The sequence below is a fragment of the Vulpes vulpes genome, chromosome 12, assembly GCF_048418805.1.
Source record: "Vulpes vulpes isolate BD-2025 chromosome 12, VulVul3, whole genome shotgun sequence".
NCBI classification, from domain to species: domain Eukaryota; kingdom Metazoa; phylum Chordata; class Mammalia; order Carnivora; family Canidae; genus Vulpes; species Vulpes vulpes.
Genome location: NC_132791.1, coordinates 134914525 through 134933327, shown reverse-complemented (window position 1 = coordinate 134933327; position 18803 = coordinate 134914525). Strand labels below are relative to the sequence as shown.

At 48.6% G+C, this 18803-nt stretch overlaps 1 protein-coding gene across 9 annotated transcripts in view; it reads left to right on the top strand.

Annotated features, from left to right (window-relative positions):
* Positions 1 to 3628: 3628 nt before the first annotated feature.
* Positions 3629 to 18803, top strand: part of PIK3R6 (phosphoinositide-3-kinase regulatory subunit 6) — a 58794-nt gene continuing 43619 nt past the window's right edge. For 5 of the 9 annotated variants that reach the window (XR_011995933.1, XM_072730337.1, XM_072730334.1 and 2 more), the window contains exons 1-2: positions 3644 to 3827; positions 4471 to 4573. The gene's annotated coding sequence lies outside the window, so the exon portion shown is untranslated. Of the gene's footprint in view, positions 3828 to 4470; positions 4574 to 18803 lie in introns of all 9 variants that reach the window. The other 4 variants (XM_072730335.1, XM_072730336.1, XM_072730332.1 and 1 more) reach the window with 3 other exon arrangements.

The window sequence follows — 18803 nt, the reverse complement described above, 5'->3', positions numbered from 1 at the left end:
GAGCCCCTAGACCAGGTGTTCTCTGGTTCGGGTGCCACCCCACCACTCAAGTGAGCCACCTCCACAAGTATCCTGGCCCATGAGTTGGTCGTTCACATGCAACAAGATGTGTTTCTGTAACACCTCTCTTCTGGTCTGTTTACCTCTTGCAGCTTTCTCACCAACCAGAGAGCCATCTGGTTTTGGGTGTTGTTGGTGAGCTTCGGGTGTACAACTGGACTCAGGGTTCAGAATGGAAATGAAGTGCTCTGAATGCACTTCTAAGAGGACTTGGCTTTGTTTTTTTGAAGAAGTCTGGGTAGGAGGCACCAGGAGGGTGTGATTCAGAGTTACTGGGGGAGAGAAGAGAAAGAAGACCCCCCCCACCCATCCTGCCCCAGCGCATCAGTCCTACAGCATGGCATGGATGAAGAACATCTGGACAACAGAAATGTCCACGGAGGATTTTTATTTTTAGTTTAAATTCAATTTAATGAACATAAAGTGTATTAATTAGTTTCAGAGGTTGAGTTTAGTGATTCATCAGTTGCACAAGATGCCCAGTGCTCCTCACATCATGTGCCCTCCTTCAATGCCCATCCCCCAGTTACCCCATCCCCCACCCCTCTCCCCTCCAGCAACCTTTTGTTTCCTGGAGTTTTATAGTCTCTTATGGTTTGTCTCCCTCTCTACTGTCATCTTATTTTATTTTTCTTTCTCTTCGCCCTTGTCCCTCTGTTTTGTTTCTTAACTTCCACATAAGAGAGTGAAATCCAATGATATTTGTCTTTCCCACGGAGGATTTTTGGATCATTTGCTAAGAGATGTGTACACACCTTTGCTGTCTTCCCTCTGTAATCTCCAGTGAGATCTACAATTGCTTATCAGGATTTTCTGTGGGTGAATTCCTGAAAAAAAACAAGAGCTGATGAATTTTGCATTTGCTGCTGGAGCTTCCCAAGACAACTCCCACAGAAGGTAGATGGAGCTAGAGCAAGGACACAAGGTGACCCTGGGTGTCTTGTATCCAAAGCGTACAGTCTTGTCTGACTCCAATACCCTGGTCCTCCAGGGAGCACCGGTCGACCTGCCACCACAGGATCAAGAGGATTTAATGTAATATATTTAATAAAAGTTAAAAATTTAATTTATTTAAAGTTCTTGGCTGCTTAGTAACGGACTGAAAATAATACGAAGTATCTCTCTGAATAACAGAAGGGACTGGAGGGGCTCTTCCTACAATGCAGATGAGAAATCTAGCCACGGCGCAACTGAAAAACAGATTCAACCCTAAGGAGAGCATCTGGAGAGGCAAGGCATCACTGGGATCAATCAAATGGGCAGTGCCACCCACCCTGGGTGAGGCAAGATGGTACAGGGACAGATAGGGGCACTCCGTCCTTCCTCTCCACCTCCTCTTCACTCCTTCTTGTTCCTGGCTGCCTATCACACAGCTGCGGCTTGCAGGGGACAGTTCTGGGGCTGTCCACGGTCACCAGGCAGCTCATGGCTACCACACCCAGTGCAGCAGTCAAGACAGTAGCTGTTGAAAGAGGAGAGTGCAGCCACAGGAGGCCACAGGAGACCACAGGAGGCCCATGTCAGCTTGTGATTTCCGATTCAGTTGGGCCAAAGCTGATAAGGAGAGGGAGCTGCCCACTATGGCCACACTGCCTGGCTGCTGCTGAGCGCTGAACCTGCAGGGGCAGAGTCCCTGGTCCTTAGCCTGTCCTGGACTTGCTCATTTCCCTCAGCCAGCCAGCCATTTGGCAAGTCAACCAGCCAGCCATCCACCCATCCACCCATCTACCCATTAACTCAACCATCCACCCAGCCAGCCAGCCAGCCACACACCTACCCACCCACCCAACTATCCACCCACCCACCCAGCCATCCACCCACCCAGCCACTCAGCCATCCATCCATCCATCCATTTGTTATACTTAATGAGCCAAACATTCTCTTATCCTGTGATGGATAGACCTAGCCTCTGCCTCCCCAGGACTTACTGGGGGAAGGTGGACGGATGAGGCAGACACATGATCTAAGAACCCAAATACAAAGATACGAGGTAGAATATGATTCCGGTCACATGAAGCAGTGTGGAGAAGAAGTACACGTGGCAGGGAGACTGAGCCATGGAGCAAATGATCTAAATTTCTGGACTCTTCACCTTCTCCTCCTCCTCCTCTCCCTCCTCCTCCTCCCCTTCCTCCCCCCCCCCCCCCTTCTCTTCCTTCTTCTTCTTCTTTTAAGTATCCTCTTCTGCAACATGAGAACGATGGAGCAGAACCCACCCAAGTCCCAGCAGAAAAAAGATCAGTCATTTCTTTGGTTGCAAAGGAGAAACCCAAGTGGCAGAAATCCAACTCAAACAGTCTTATTGAAAAAAGGTGGGAGAGAGAATTCATTGAATCATGTAGTCAAACAATTAGGAGTAGATCCAGGCATCAGGGTTTCAGGCATGGCTGCATCCAGCTGCTCAAATGGTGCTGTCAATGATTTGTCTCTCTCCAGAGCCATTTACCACTAGGCCAAATCAGTTGAGAACACAGTGTCTGTGAGCTTTTCAAAGGTCTAGACGTGTGTTGAAGATTTCCAAAAATATTGCGTGGCTTCAAAGCATGAGAAAAAGAAAAAAATGTGAGGAGCTAGCCAACAGGTCCATACCTTGGGGGTGATCTGCTCCCTGGCACTGCTCTTTCCTAATTGCTGAGGTCAGCAAATGCTTTTGTCGTGTTCCTCATCTGTGTCCTCTCTGCAGTCTTCGACACCACTGACCCCCATGTCCTTGACACTTTCTCCTCCTCCAGTTTTCACGGCACTCTGCTTTCTTTCTGCCTCTCTGACTTGTGTTTTCTCTCTTCTCTGCTAGAACCCCGGGGAGGACTGAAGGGGACCCCATTGCACATGCGTGGGCCTAGAGCTCAGGGGCCGCCTGGACCACTACAGAGCTACAGGTGTCCAGGACCCCTGGGAAGGGTCCACTGATGGGATGAAGCCTGGTCTTGGGGATCAGGAACCATCAGGTGGAGACGGTCCTTGCAAGTCACACTGAGGAGTCTGGCTGTTACCCTGATGGTAGCAGGGAGCCACTGAAGGCTGTACTGGGGCACAATGTGATCAGATTTGTGTTTCAGCACCAGAGAGGGGCCTTTGGTTGGGAGGTGGAGGCAAGATCAGGCTTCTATGGTCATTCAGGAGGAGGACAATGGTGGCCCAATGAGGGGGTGACAGCCATGGGGTTAGAGAAAGGAGATGATTTATGACCTAGGACTTGGTTCCGTTTAGATGGAACAGGTGAGGGAGAGAGATGTGTTAAGATGGCACCCAAGTGTCTGCTTCTGAGATGAGGAGCAGAGAGGTGGATTCAGGGGGGGGGGGCAGTGGGAAGAGAGCTTGGTCTGCACACGTTGAGCTGGAAATGTCAGATGACCCCTGGCTGTCCAGTGTCCAGGCATGGAGAGTGGTTGTTATGTCTGGAGTTCAGGAGAAAGGTCGAGGCCCCATCAGCACCAGGGAGGGACTCTATGGAGGTGCCTCCTCAAAATAAAGAACCTCCAGTGCCAGTGGGTGACTGCAGAGCTTCTGCAGAAAGCAGCCTCACTACAGGATGTGTTCTGGGAGGAGCTTTGAAGGCCACGGGGAAGGGGAAGGAAGGGGAGGGGAAAGAGTCGGGCCTGTGCGACACTGGGCCTTTCTCTGCAAATCTGTAGGCTCCAGTGGAGACTAAAGACGCTCACTGGGGCTCCTCCAAGACATCAGGTTCTCCTGTGGGCAGCCTCCCTGGGCAGGGCCGTGGGGAGCCAACCGGCAGACTTAGGGGACCCAGTTCACCCCAAATCAAGGTAGGTGCTGGCTGGGGTAAGGCGTCCAGGGAGGAAGCCAGGAGAGGCAGACCCAAGCAGAGCAGATAGGGGCACCAGGAGGAGGGATGCTGGCAGGGAGCCCTCGAGGGGCCGGAGCGCCCCTGACTCTTAGGTATACAAGGCCCAGGCTTTCTGAGAAGGGGTACTGAGATGACGTGGTTCCTGGAACCCCTGTGCCAAGTTAAGATCATTTAACTCATTTTCACAAGAAGAAGGGACCCAGGACCTGTGAAAGGATGGACCCCTTCTTTCTTCCCCAAATCCTCTAAGTACCAATAATGATATAACCGATTACATCCACCGGGCGCGACAGAGGACACTCCGTTGTCTAGTGGGTGCTCCCGATCAATCTGAGGGGGGCTGGATACACGTTTTCATGCCCATTTTTGAGCCGAGAGATGCGGCGAGTTGCCAAGGCTCGCAGGGCAGGGGAGCAAGGCGCTGGACACAGTCAGTCTTCTGGTCCCCTCCGCACCCCTTCTGGGACATTGTCTGTCCATCCCTCTCCCGGGGACAGTTAGGGGATGATCATGCTGGTCTGGCCGCTTCTCTCCACACACACCTCACCTCCCCCCGCCCCCCTGCACACACACACACAATTGAGCATCGTCTACCCGTGCAGCTGGTGCCAGAGGCCGAGCAAGGCCTGGTGTCCGTGGCGGAGAAGCCGGCCAGCTGGGGTGGCGCTGAGACGCAGCGTGAGTGACCAACAGAAAGTGAAGGGCGTGAGTGCTCTCGGGGAAGGGGGGCGGGTACGCAGGTGCCCCTGGGCCTGGGATCCAGGTGGTGGGTGGGGAGGCTTTGCAGGAGGTGGCACTTGAACCTTGAGGGGCAGGGAGGGTCTGTGTGCAGAGGGAACCCAGCAGGCGTCCCAGTGGGGAGCAAGGTGTGCAAACCCACAGGACTGGGTGAAAAGGAGGGGATCATGGGAAAAGCCAGCTGGCCACTCCGTGTGGCTGGGGAAGCATGGAGCTCAGGGAGGGCTTGCTGGCACAAGCCTGCTCCGCACCTTCCCTTCCTCATGAGCATCGTCTCATTTTGCCCTGGCAGGAATCCTCTGGGGTAGGTGCTATCATGAGCTCTCCTTTAAAGTAGAGAAACTGAGGCACAAAGGTTCTAAGCAACCAGCTCAAGATGTCCGCATTAGGACCCAGGCTGTCCAGCACCAAATGCCACCAGCCCAGCCACAGAGCACCCCACCCCGGGGTCGGGGTGAGGGGGTGTCCTGCTCCTCGGTTAATATGGTGGCTGTGAGTCTGGTCCCCCGGGGCTTCCTGGTCTGCATGCACACCCCGTGAGATTCCTCCCAGACTCCCTGCCCACTGCCCCACCACCACCCCCTCCCGCCCAGAACAATGGTCTCCTTTCCCCCCCAACCCCAGACTGGCTCCCTCACATACAGGTGTTTCCTCCCAGCCAGGAGCAGACACTGGAGGGGAAGCTGGGCACAGAGTCCCCCGTGCCCTGGGGCCTCAGGAATCTGGAAAGCCCAGGTGGGCCTCATGGGCTGAGGGCTGAGGCCTGAGAGCTCTGTATTTCTACCGTGAGGCCCCTGATCACACGCTCTGAGCCAAAGAACTGCGTGTGTTGTTGGGCAAGTATAACTTTCTCTCCATGGAGCGAAAGGTCAGAGTACTGGAATTAGCATCTGCCCGCCCCCAAACGCAGGGCATTTTGAGGCAGGAGTGGTGGCCGGAGAAGGAAGTGGGCCGGTGGCGGGGAGGTCCCCTTTTCTACACCAGAGTCGGGGGTGGAGGACAGGTGGGCAGCAGAGCTACCACCCTGGGAAACTGTCTTCATTCCGGGGCCGTAGGCCTGGGGGGATGGCAGCAGGGAGGGTGCATGGGGGGTTCTGTGCAAGCAGCCAGGCCTAGGAGCCGCCAGTGGGGTGGGGGGGGTCAGGGTGCCAGCGTGGACAGGGGATCATCAGAAGCTGGAGTCTTCATTGCTGGAACACTGGCCCTGAGCCAGGCCACCCCAGATCCTCCTCTGCACCCCACTACCTTGAGTCCTTCCTGTAGCTAGAAGTCTCCAGCACCTTGTTCTGCACCAGGCATGGGTGGCAGCAGCTGGGAACAGGCTCCCGTTGGCTTCCTCCGGCTGCGTTCCCTCCCTACAGCCGCCTCTGTGGGTCTGTGGTTGGTCCTGAGGGGTGCGTCACCCCAAAACAGTGACCCACTGGTGTTTCTGCACCTGCCCTGAGGACAGTTTATTGCTGGTGTTCTTTATTTAAGGAATAGTACCTTCCAAATCCCAACCCGCTCACTCATTCTTTGTCTCTGACATTGCCCCTACGTGGGGAATTGTGAGGCGTCCACGACTTCACCCTCCTTGTAGCTATCCGGTTAGCCGGCAGGAAACATAAAGACTAGCGTCCAGGACAAAGGACGTGATCGCTCATGGCACAACAAGTGCATAAGCATCGGGTTGGCTGGTTGCTCTTGTCACCCAAGCCCCCTGTGGGCAGCAGGGAGGTGGAGCCAAGTGGATGCTGTGCACCACAGCCAAGGAGCCCTGAGCTCAGGGAACCCCAGCTTCCACAGTGGCTACAAGCAAACCTGCCACCTGCATCCTGGAAGGATGTCCTGCCATACTGGAGGCAGATGAATCTGTCCCGTGTGTGGAGGGAGAGAGACACTGGCGCCTCTCGCCCCAGGCTGTGCATGGCACCCACCTTCTCCGATGACCCCACATTCCCCCATTCTGGCCCTATATTTCCAGCACCGACTGTCAGCTCGGAGATGACTTAATTTTTGAGTTTATCATCCATTCCCTGCACGCTCACTACGTACCCATTAGAGCGAGGCCTCTATGAGAGCAGGTGTTTTTGTCTGTTTTACACTATTGCCATATCCTGGGGCCCAGAATGGGGTCTGACATATAGAAGGGGCCGAATGAATGCATGAATGAATGAGTGAGAGAATGAGTCCATCCTTTTATTGGGTCTCCCACTGGGGACCTGTATCTGTAGGATGGTGGCTGGTGCACAGCAAAGCTCAGTAACTGGAGAGCAGAGGAGACACTGAACGAACACCAGGGGTGGGGGGTGGCAGGGCAGGGCACGGGGAGAGGTGGCCCCGGGGGAACCAGGGTGGGGGCTCCTCCCAGGTTGTGGGGATTTGCCCCAGGTTGTGTTCCCTGCTGCCCACGCCAGCTGCTGGGAATCTTCCCGAGTGCTGGCAGAGGTGGGTGTATTCTTTCCTGTGCCGTCGCGAGACCCGGGGGAGCTGGGACAGGACGGGGACACGTGAGCTGAGCTCTGACACAGAGCTCGATGTCCCCCTCACCAGCCCCTGTGTCTGGTTCCCCCTCCCACACGATGGTCTCCGTCCCCAGCATTCCAAGCATCAGCATAAGCTTCCTTTACCAGTCCAACCAGCTGCATCCCACAGACTTGTTTCTGTTCCCCAGCCTGAGAGCAGTTGAGGACAGTGACCTGTCCCTGTCCTGTCCACCTACGAATGCCTGGGAACTTCTAATGGTATAAGCAGCGTCAGGTTGTGGGGACCCAGTGGTGAATAGAGTCCCGCCCTCATGGAACATTCTAGCAGAGGCAACCTGTCCATTAACAAACGGGACTCCACATTTGGTGCTCAGAGAAGTGGAGAGGCACCCTGTGGGTGTTCATTGGCTGACTCACGTGAGCACCGTTGGCGACTCCAGCGCCCAGCTCACAAAAGCCATTCTGTCTGTCTGTCTCTCTCCTTTTTTTTAAGATTTATTTATTTACTTGAGAGAGGGAGTGGGGGAGGGGCAGAGTCCCAAGTAGACTCCTCCCGGAGCACAGACCCCAACGTGGGGCTGGATCCCACAACTCATGAGATCATGATCCAAGCCAAAACCAAGCTCGACACCTAACTGATGGAGCCACCCAGGCACCCCCCAAAAGAGGAGTTGTTATTAATTAATCAATATTAATTAATCATTATTAATTATTTATTTATTATCAATAAAGAATTATTAACTCCTCTGGGAGCATGAAGACAGGAGCCAAGCATCCCTATGGATTGCTCCCTGTCTGCCTCCAGGGGCCCAGCAGGGGCAGGAACAATGCCCCAGACAAGCTCACAGGCACGGGGGAGCAGTGGCCCTTGTGCAGGGGTAGCGCAGCGCCATTGCAGTGCAGAACTGTCCGCCCACTCTTGCCACATCTTCCAGTTACTCTTCTTACGTGAAATCTGGATTTTTATGCGAAACATGACTTTTTAAGAGTTGGCCACAGATTCAGATTTCCTAAAGCCATGGCTTCTTCTGGGGGAGGGGAGCTGATGGCCCAGACGAGGGGCGAGGATGCTCATTTTCCACTGTAGAGCCGTTTGTACCTTTTAGATTTACCATTGATATGGTTTTTCATCAAAAGGGGGATTTTATCCATATATTGAGCAGAGCGTGTCACACCAGGGCTCCGGTGTGAATCTGTGAAACGGGCTCATTGTCAGGCGCGTTGTGGGTATGAGTCCGTGAGAAGGCCAGCGTGCTGATCGTGGGCCTGAAGCGTGGCAGCCAGGGCCACACTGCCGTCCTTATGACGTCACTGACTGGTGGGGCCCCAGGCTGAAGGGCAAGGACTGTGTCTGATTCCCACGTCCTTGCACAATTTCTGCTCCCCAGACTCTACTGTGTTCCACAGATGCTCTTTTTTTTTTTTTTTTTTTTAAGATTTTATTTATTTATTCATGAGAGACACATAGAGAGAGGCAGAGACGCCGGCAGAGGGAGAAGCAGGCTCCCTGGGACTCGATCCCAGGACCCCTGGATCACAACCTGAGCCAAAGGCAGATGCTCAAGCGGCTGAGCCACCCTCTTTGATTGGCCCAGTGATGTTGGTTACTGTAAACACTGCCAGGAACTAGAAAGAGAGCCACAGGGCCTCTGAGCAGCCCAAAATTGAGGTTCCATGTCGGTGGATAGAAGCTTCCTGCTCTTTTCCTAGATCTGTTTCTCAGGCTTTGTTTGTTTCTGTATTTTACCTACAAGACAATCCCATGTGCTTACCTGGCTTCCCAGCCTTCTGGAAGAGCAGAGATGGCTGAGATAGGGCTGCTGCCAACACAGGGGAGACTTTGCTGGAATCAGAAAGAAGCATCCCCTCTGAGCAGACATGTTACAGCAAGTGCCTCTCTGGATGGACGACTCACAAAGCCTCACCCTCCCCAGCGGGGTAGATTACCAAAAGTCTGGCGAAATGGTCAGCCCGATGGTAGCCCCACTTTCACCCACTATGTGCACAGTGCACCCTCACTGCTGAGATGGGACAAGTACCCGAGGAGCTAGAAAGCACGAGCCATGCTGGGGTAGGATACAGGCTGCTGTCTCCTGCAGACAGCCCCCTGAAATCTTTGGATTGAGGAGGAGCTAGCTGTGGGGAAAGGTGATCCAGGCAGAGGTATGCAAAGGCCCTGAGGCAGGTCTGGGTCCGGGCAAAGTGGGAGCAACACAACAGGAGTCATGAGGTTGGAGCCTGAGAGAGAAGGGGGAGGAGGTGAAGCTGAGGTGTCCTGGGGCAGATGAGGCCAGATTTCAGCAGGGTGAGGAGTGGGGAGTTATTCCAAGAGAAGCCATCTGGAGGGAGGCTGCTGTCAGCCGCGGACAGCCCCTGAAATCTTCAGCAGGCGTGCATCAATGTGCCATGACACCAACCCCCCCTTGAGATTCATCGAGAAAACCTTCAGAGACATGTTTGGGGGCTAAAACAGGCCAGCTTCGTTTCCTACGAAATACATGTCATCCTGAAGTGGAGTCAGGTGATGATGCATTTTGAGAATGACCCAGGTTTTCGGGTTTTTCGGCTCACTTCCATTTCCTGTCTGGGTGCAAGCTTTGTCCCCTGAGGGCTCCCCACCACCTTATGGTCAACAGCCCCTTAAGGCAGGAAATAGATCACAGAGGCCCCCCCACCTGCAGGGGAGCAAGGGGGTGGTACAAAGCATCTCCCACCCCTGTGCAAACCCATATGAGCACTGAATAAATGTTTGGTGAACGAACGCGTGAACCAACGAATGAATAGAAAAATGGATAAAGAGGCTTTTCCTACACTGACAGTTTATACTTCTTACCATTTTTACAGTTAATGAAGAAAACAGGGGTGCCTGGGTGGCTCAGGTGTTAAGCACCTGTCTTGGGTTTGGGGCGTGATCCCGGGGTCCTGGGATGGAGTTCTACATTGGGATCCCCGCAGGGAGCCTGCTTCTCCCTCTGCCTGTGTCTCTGCGTCTCTCATGAATAAATAAATACTATCTTAAAAAAAGAGAGAGAAAAAAAAAGAAAACCAGCTCTAGAATAGCCTCAGCTTTGCCCAGTGAGTCCTGCGACATGCACACTCCTCTTTTAATCTGTATCTTTGCATTTTCATTCCCTTTGAGGCTGCTCAATATTCCTTCTCCACGGATTCCACCCAGACAGAAGTTTTACCTGTGGGTTCTTTTCATTTCAACTGGGGCAGAGGGCGCCCTGCAGGGTTTGGAGAGAAGAAGGGGTTGCAGAGGAGGGTGACGGAAGTGGCTGTGACCTCACAACCCCCAAGTGAGATTGAGCTCTAGCCCTGTGGTGTCATCATTCATGAGCCATGTGATTTGGGGGGCAAGGTGCTTCCCTCTTGTTCCATCAAAATGTTTACTCATCGTCTACGTGGTGCTGGAACTCCCCGGGGTGCTTGGACGCACTGCAGTGAGTAGATGCAGGAGGGGCTCGGTGTTTGTGGAGCTCACACACTGAGTCGCCCAGTAAGTTAATCATGACACAGGGAGACGTCTGACCCTGATAAATGCTCTGAATAAAATGAAAGAATGTGCTAGAGTTATCCCCTGGCATAGGGAGTGGGCTTATTTTAGATTAAGTTTGACCAGGAAAGGGCTCTCTAAGGAGGTGATGTTTAAAATGAGACTTGAGTCTTGAGAAGGAGCCAGCTGTGGGGAAGGGCGGTCCAGGGAGAAGCGTGCAAAGGCCCTGAGGCAGGTCTGGGTTCTGGCAAGTGCGAGCAACACAACGCAAGCCATGAGTGAGAGCCTGGTGAGCCAGAGGGAGAAGTGGAGGAGATGGTGCACTGGGGCTGAGGCCGGAGTTAGGCCGGGTAAGGAGCGGGGAGTTATTCAAAGATCTCAGAGAAGCCATTGGAAGTCTTTAATCAAGGACTAGATTGTAGGGAAAGGGTGGATGCAGGATGCACATATTGGGGGAATGGCCACGACCCGAGCCAGAGGTGATGGCAGCTGGGTCCCGCGGGTTGGGCAGAGATGATCATGATCACTCCTAAGCGCAGCTAACACAGGGGGGCCTGGGAATCCAACATCCTGAGCAACAGGTGGGAAGCTTCCCTCGGCCTCCCTGAACCACTGGGTCTGGAGTCAGGGTCGGCTTGGACCACCCAGTGTTGCCATTTTCTGGCTCCGCCCCCCAAGACTAGGAACATCGAGGGTCGGCCACACACTCCCATCTGTTGGTTGAATCTTCGTGTTTGCTCTTTCACAGTTCCTTCAGCTTTCCATGTCTTGTCTCACCCACAAAAACACGCCGCTGAGCCTTTTCAGAAAAAATGAGCATCACGAATGCTCAACACATTCCTCTCCCCGGTAGAGTTTTGGGTCCCCCATCTCTACACCCAGCCCCTTCTCAAAATGTTGTCAGGTAACAGTTTGACATTGCAACTGGCATTCCTGGATGCTCATCCTACAGAGGAGGAGACTGGCCTCAAGAGCCGGAGGGATGAGCCACACAGGCGCCCAGGAAGGGAGAGAAGGGCAATTATTTACATAGTTTTACCATTTGGGGTTTTTTTTCTAGGTTACCCTTCTTTTAAGTTAACACACACAATGTGTGGGCAATGTGTTGGCAGTCTTCCTAAGTTGGGTGGTGGGCTCACAGGTGTCCGTTTTATGGCTGGGTTTCACAATGTACAAATATGTGCCATCAGTTCTATAATAAAAATAAGGTCAGATATAATCTTAGGCAATTGGAAGATGCAGAAATGCATCACAGAGAAAATTACCTGTGATCCCACTACCCGTGGGTGAGTGATAACACACACACACACACACACACACACACACACACACACACAGGTATCAAAAGACACAGGTGCACGTAAACTGGGAAAATCTGAATAAGGAGTTTTAACGTCAAATGTCCTGGTTATGATACCATCCTGTGGTTTCACAAGATGCCATCGCCGAGCAGACCATGTGAGGTGTGCTTGAGATCTCTTCTTACAACTGCCAGTGAATCTGCAATGATCTCAAAATTGAAAGTTTAACTTTTTTTAAAAAAAAAAGATTTTATTTATTTATTCATGAGAGAGAGACACAGGCAGAGGGAGAAGCAGGCGCCCTGCAGGGAGCCCGACTCGGGGCTCCATCCCAGGACTCCAGGATCACGCCCTGAGCCAAAGGCAGATGCTCAACCACTGAGCCACCCAGGTGTCCCTAAAAGTTTAATTTTCAAAAAGATGACAGCACTTTTTTCCCCAAACATAACTGCAATACTATTATCTCCCTCCCCCCAAACTTCTGTAGTGTTTAAATTCCCACTTGCCTCAAACGTAGTATTTTTTGTAATGGTTTGAATTGGGATCTAAACAAGAATGATAAAGTCTCTTAAATCCCTGTGAATTCCTAGCCATCGCCCCCCACCAACCATTCATTTTCATGTCTGTTCTCACTACCACCCTCTTTTCCTTGCAATTTATCTGTTAAAAGAGAACAGGATGTTTGTCCTGTAGAGGATCTCAGAGTCTGGGTTTTGCATCCTGGTGGTACATGTCCATATATTCTGTATTTTCCATAAATTGGTCATCCGATGTAGAGGATTTTGTGCTTTTAGAAACTTAAAACGTGCATTAAGTGTTAAAAATTAAAATGGCCAAGAAGGGTGTAAATTGAAATGTCAGTGGTCTTCCTACCCTATTTCCTCAGGTGTGTTCTCACTTACATGTGTAAATGATCTGCCACCAAATGAGCAGTGCTTTGGGGGGGGGGGGGGAGGGTGTTGTTGTTTTGGTTTGGTTTTGTTTTGGTTAATTATAGAATTTGGTAAAAAAAAAAAACCTATTTAGGCATATAAGCACGTGATGCCACTTACAAATTAGGGTGTGGGCTTTTTTTTTTTTAAGAATGTAGAAAGAAAATTACTTAAGAAAATTTACTTGCAGGGCAGCCCTGGTGGTGCAGCGGTTTAGCGCCGCCTGCAGCCCGGGGGGGTGATCCTGGAGACCCGGGATCGAGTCCCACATCAGGCTTGTTGTATGGAGCCTGCTTCTCCTTCTGCCTGTGTCCCTATGAATAAATAAATAAAATCTTTTAAAAAGAAAAGAAAATTTACTTACAGTGAAATTGAGTGTTTTTGCTAGACCCTTCTGTGAGTTTTAACACACATACAGATTTGAGTGAACATCACCGCAATCAGGATACAGAGCAGTTCCATAACTCAAAACATTCCCTCTTGCCCCTCTGGAGTCAACCCTTCTCCCTACCCCGGATCCCTTATAACCACAGTGACTTATTTTCTGACCCTATAGTTTTTCCTTTTCTAGAATGTCCTATTCATAGAAACATACAGCATGTAAGCTTTTGATTCTGGCTCCTTTTACTCAGCATGAGATTCACACGTGTCACCGTATGTAACAATAGTTCATCTCTTTGTATGGGCAAGTATCCCACTATGTGAATATATCAGTTTGCTTGTCCATTCAGCCTTGAAGGCATTAGGTCATTTCCAATTTGGGGCCATTATGAACAGAGCTGTTCACACCCATGAACGGGTTTTTGTGTGAAGTTGTCATTCTTCTGCAGGAAATAGGTAGGACTGGGATTGCAGGATCACATAGTAAGTGATGTTTACCTTTATGAAAAACTGTCAGACTGTTTTCCAGAATGGTGGTGCTATTTTGCATTCCCATCAGTAATGTGTGAGCCTTCCTGTTCTTCTACATCCTCTCCAGCATTTTGTATTGTCGTTGCTCAATTATAGTCATTCCAATAGTGTACGGTGGTATCTCCCAGTTGTAATCTGCATTTCCCTGATGACTAATAACATGCATTTTTTTTCCTTGTACTTACTTGCCATCCACATATCTTTTTGGAACAACTATCTGTTTAAACAAATATTTTTTTCCTGCTTAGGGATATTATTTGTTTTCTCACTAGTGAGTTCTGAGATTTCTTTATATATCCTGGATACGAGTTCTTTGTCAGATATGTGATTTGAAAATGTTTTCTCCAAGTCTGTACTTTGTCTTTTTCATATCTTAAAGGTACTTTTTGCAAAGCCAGAGTTTTTTATTTTGGCAACGTCCAATTTATCAATTTTTTTCCTTTATGGATCATGCTTTTGGTATCATATGTAAGAATTTTCTCCAACCCCAGGTCACATAGACTTTTCCCTATGTTTTCTTTGAAACCTTTATAGTTTTAACTTTTTACACTCCATTCTGTGATACATTTCAATTCACTTTGATTTGAGGTGTGGGACTTAAGTTGAGGTACTTTACGGGTTTTTTTGCATATTGATGATCAGTTGCTCCAGACCATTTGTTGAAAAGACTTATCCTTCCCTATTGACTTGCCTTTGCAACTTTGTAAAAAAATCAATTGGCTGTTTCCATGTAGGTCTATCTCTGGATGCTCTATTCTGTTCCTTTGATCTGTGCCTAGTCCTTCACTAATAACTTTATAGTTGTTTTTAAAATAGGGAGATGGATCCTCAAATGTTGGGTTTTTTTTCCAAAATTGTTGGGCTATTTCAGTTCTTCAGAAATTTTTGAATCTGCTTATCTTCTATCTACAAAAAGATATCTGCTGATATTTTTATTGGAATTACATTAAATCTATAAATCAATTGGGGAGAATTGACATCTCAATGATATTGGATCTGCCAGATCATAAATAGTGTGTGCCTTCATTTACTTTTGTGTTCTTTGATTTCTTTCATCAGCATTTTGTGGTTTTCATTGTACAGATCCCACATGTTTGGTAGGTAGCTTTATTTCCCTTTTTTAGGTATTTCTTTTTTTCCTTTTGGAACTGTTTTAAATGGCATTGTGTTTTAAATTTTGGTTTCCAGATGTTCATTTTGAGCATAAATATGCCTGATGTTGTATGCTGACATATCCTGTGATTCTGGCAAACTCATTTATTAGCTCTAGGAGATTTGCGTGTGTGTGTGTTTAGATTCTTAGAGATTTCCTGTGTATACCTATACCTGTTACATATGTTACCTGCTTCCTATGTATACCTGTGAATAGGGTCATATTATTTGCAAATAATTTTATTTCTTCCTTTCCAGTCTGTATACCCCTTTACCTTTTTTTTTCTTCTTTGTCTTTATCTTATTACATTGACTTCCAATTTTTGTTGATTTGTTGAATAGAAGTGGTGACAGTGATTGTCCTTGTCTTCCTAATCTTTGAGGGGAAATATCCAGTTTTTTTCTATTATGTAAGTTGGAAGGTTTTTTGGTAGAGACCCTTTATCAGATTAATGAAGTTCCCTTATATTCCTAGTTTATTTTAAGTTTTTATCATAAATGTTAAAATTTTTCTAGTGTTTTTACTGCATCAATTAATAGGAGTATATGGTTTTTCTTTTTTAATCTTTAATAAATTAGATTACACTGACTGACTTTCAAATATTGAACCAGTCTTGCATCCCTGGGATAAGCCCCATTAGGTTGTTATGCATTGTTCTTTTTATATATTACTGGTCTTTGTTTGGTAATATTTTACTTAGAATTTTTTTCATATATGTTTGTAAAGAGATATTGGTCTATCTTCCTTGTACTATCTTTATCTGGTCTTGATAGCAGGAGAGTTGCTACACTCCAAAAATGAGTTGGGAAGTGTTCCCACTTATTTTATTTTGGGGACCTATGGATTATTTAGAAATCTGCTGTTTAATATCCCAATATTTGGAGATAGATCCTTTGAGTATGAGATAGTGTCCCTCTTCATCTCTCACTATAGTCTTCGGGGTAAATTTTAATTTATCTGATATGAGGATGGCTACCCCTGCTTTCTTTTGAGGACCATTTGAATGGTAAATGGTTCTCCAACCTTTTATTTTCAGGCTGTAGGTGTCCTTCTGTCTAAAATGAGTCTCTTGTAGACAGCAAATAGATGGGTCCTGCTTTTTTATCCAGTCTGAAACCCTGTGCCTTTTGATGGGGTCATTAAGCCCGTTCATGTTCAGAGTTACTACTGACAGATATGAGTTTAGTGTCATCATGATATCTCTTCAGTCCTTGTTTTTGTGGATTGTTCCACTGAACTTCTTCTTAAAGGGGAATTTTAAGAGTCCCCCTTAAAATTTCTTGCAGAGCTGGTTTGGAGGTCACATATTCTTTCAGTTCCTGCCTGTCTTGGAAGCTCTTTATCTCTCCTTCCATTTTGAATGAGAGCGTTGCTGGATAAAGTATTCTTGGTTGCAGGTTCTTCTCATTTAGGACCCTGAATATATCCTGCCAGCCCTTTCTGGCCTGCCAGGTCTCTGTGGAGAGGTCTGCTGTTACCCTAATATTCCTCCCCATAAAAGTCAGGGACTTTTTTTCTCTTGCTGCTTTAAGGATCTTCTCCTTATCTTTGGAATTTGCAAGCTTCACTATTAAATGTCGAGGTGTTGAACGGTTTTTATTGATTTTAGGGGGGGATCTCTCTATTTCCTGGATCTGAATGCCTGTTTCCCTTCCCAGATTCGGAAAGTTTTCAGCTAGGATTTGTTCAAATACATATTCTGGCCCTCTGGCCCTTTCGGCGCCCTCGGGAACCCCAATTAAACGTAGGTTTTTCTTCCTCAGGCTGTCGTTTATTTCCCTTAATCTGTCTTCATGGTCTCTTAATTGTCTGTCTCTTTTTTCCTCAGTTTCCCTCTTTGCCATCAACTTGTCTTCTATGTCACTCACTCGTTCTTCCACCTCGTTAAGCCTCGTCATTAGGACTTCTAGCTTGGATTGTATCTCATTTAATTGATTTTTAATTTCTGCCTGATTGGATCTAAATTCTGCAGTCATGAAGTCTCTTGAGTCCTTTATGCTTTTTTCTAGAGCCACCAGTAGCTGTATAATAGTGCTTCTGAACTGGCTTTCTGACATTGAATTGTAATCCAGATTTTGTAACTCTGTGGGAGAGAGGACTGTTTCTGATTCTTTCTTTTGAGGTGAGGTTTTCCTTCTAGTCATTTTGCTCAGTGCAGAGTGGCCAAAAACAAGTTGTATTGGGAAAAGAAGAAAAAGAGAGAGAGAGAAGGAAAGAAAAAAGAAAAATAAAAAAGAGAAAGAAGAAAAAAAGGGAAAAAAGAGAAGAAAAAGAGAAAGAAAAAGAAAGAAAGGTGAAAAAAAAGGGGGGTGGGGGAAGCAATCAGAAATCAAAAAGAGAAAAAAACACAAAACAAAACAAAACAAAACCAAAAAACACAGGGGAGTATCTTCTGATTCTGTACACTTTAAGTCCCTTGACTTCCCCTGGAACTGGTCCGTCCAGCTGGTCTTCTGGGGGAGGGGCCTGCTGTGCTGGTTTTCAGGTGTTAGCACTTGGGGGAGCTGCCCTGCCCCTGCCTGGTGCAGGGCTCAGTGGGGGTTGTTTACCCCGTGAGGCCCCGGGAGGAAGCCACAGTGGCGGGCGGCAGCTCTGGGAACCTGGAGTCAGCTCCCGCAGTCACTCCGGGGCTCTCGGTCTGCAGGGCCTGGAGGCTCCGGGGCGGGGTCGCTGATCTGCTCAGGTCAGGGCAGGAGCGTCCTTGCTGTCCTGGGCCCTCTGGCCTCTGCCTGTCCCAGGGGGAGGCCGGATCCTGGGCTGTGTCCCGGCGCCCTGTGCTCCGGGGCCTGCGCTGTTGGATTCGCGCTCCCGCCCCGCAGCCCCCTCCGCGGAGCCGCCGCCCGAGCCCCTCTGAGCTGCTCCGGGTCCCGCCGTGCGCGCTGCAGCCCTTAGGGATCTCGGCGCACTCTCCCGGGGCGCAGGTGCCTGTTAGTGTCCCAGGTAGCCCGAGGGTATCCCCGCCCTCCTGGGTCCTGCTCTAACTCCCTGCGGGCCCCTTTCCGCCCGGGAAGGTTGGTGCAGCTCCTGCTCCTCCGGGACGGGGCTCTCCTGTCCTGGGGACACTCGCCCCGGCCTCAGCCCGGCTCCTCGCGGGGCCCCTCCCCCTTGGAGGCCTTTTGTTTCTTTATTTCTTTTTCCCCGTCTTCCTACCTTGATAGAAGCGCGAACTCTTCTCACTGTAGTCTTCCAGCTGGTCTCTCTTTAAATCTCAGGCCGAATTCGTAGATTTTCAGGATGATTTGAAGGTTTTCTAGGTAATTTGTTGAGGACAGGTGACTTGGGGACCCTACTCTTCCGCCATCTGGCCCCTCCTCCTATTTGGAGATTTTCTAATTATCTTTATGTTACTGATTTCAAGTTTAATTTCATTATGATTAGCAACCTACTTTGTATAATTAATTATTTTAAACTTATTAAGGTTTGTTTTATGACCAAAGGTATTGTCTATCTTGGTTAATGTTTCATATGCACTCTAAAGGAATTCATAGTCTGCTATTGTTGTGTAGTGTTCTATAAATGCCAGTTAAATTCAGTTGGTTTTATTATTATTCAGTTTATCTCTATCATTCCTGATTTTCCATCTGCTGGTTCTATCAATCACTGAAAAGATTCTTAAAATCTCCAACCATAAATGTGGACTAAACTACTTATCATTTAGTTTTATCAGTTTATCCTTTGTGTATTTTGAAGCCTTGTTTTTAGGTGCATACATGTTTAGGATTGTTGTAGCTTCTTCATGAATTGACCCTTTTATCAGTATGTAATGTAATTGGAAGCTTATTCTGGTAATTTTCCTTGCTCTGAACTCTACTTTGTCTCATATTAGTACAGCGACTTCAATGTTCTTTTGATTAATAGTCAGGAGTATTTTTTATTGTTCTTTTGCTTACCTGTGGCATTATATTTGAAGTAAATTTATTGTAAACAGCATAGAGTTG